Source organism: Solanum pennellii, chromosome 7, assembly GCF_001406875.1.
Source record: "Solanum pennellii chromosome 7, SPENNV200".
Classification (NCBI taxonomy): Eukaryota; Viridiplantae; Streptophyta; class Magnoliopsida; order Solanales; family Solanaceae; genus Solanum; species Solanum pennellii.
The window spans coordinates 39,640,807-39,641,935 of NC_028643.1; positions in this window are offsets into that span (position 1 = coordinate 39,640,807).

The following is a 1,129-nucleotide window of genomic DNA, read 5'->3' on the forward strand; positions in this document are numbered from 1 at the left end:
TAGACTCTGTGTTTGCTAAAGAAGGCCCTCAGGTTGAGGTCCCATATGTTGGGCCCTCACTTGAGATGTCGTATGCTACATCAACGATTCCAAAGTCTCGTGTATATGAAATGTATTATAGATAAAACATGAAAGTAATGAAATCAATGGAATGATCAATAGATAATTGCTTATGAAAGGTAATGAATATATAGTGTAAAGAATGACTCAATATAACGTAGGGAAATCATTCCTTAGTCCTTGGATTACTTACATCGATTCATTGTGGGTACGGGACTACAATGAATCATCTTACTTGTAAGTAAAACATGGGACCAAAAGAATTATTGAACTACACAACAACAAGAAGAATAAGACTGAAAAATAATCTAAGTGTACAAAGAGGAGCTCTCGTCCTAACAGGATCCAAATCTCAAATCTTCGCCCAAGTTGTTCTAAAATTATGTAGATTATACTAATGCTTCTTAAATATATAGAAAATGAGTTGTGTGTTTTGAATGAATTAAAATACATCATATTCATACCACAATTCACATCTAACTATTTAAGAAAGTCTAGTCACTAGGCTTTGCAGAAATAGCATGTTTTTTAGGAAGAGCTTTCTTTGATCATGCATAGCCTTATCTGTATGTGTGAATACACCCATACTTAGTACAAGTGGTGTATTAACCCCTACTATTTACTAGTTTTGTAGGTGCAAGTCATAGGACAGGTTGATGACACTTGCAGCGGTTTGGACTTCAGCGTTTCTCCAAACCATTTAGTAGATCCTCATGATTTCGAGGATGCTAAAGATCTAGTCTACCCTTAGTTTTAGACCTAGCTAGTGTATGTTGTGCCTAGTGTTTCTTTTGCACCTTCATTTCGAAGCTTTGTAATAAGTCCATGTTTCGGAAACTATTTATGATATATTCATCTTCAGTTTTGAATTGATTCTTTATGTTAGATGGTCGTTCTCTTATGTTGAGATTAGTATATGATGTATCTAGTTTATAATTATACGAAGTTTATGCATACTTCATACATATAAAAAGTTTTAAATTTTCCGCAAATTTAACTAGATAAATGTGATGAATGCAAGATGCGGCTTGTGTGCGACCTCTAAGAGGTCAACAACGCCGGTTGTGAT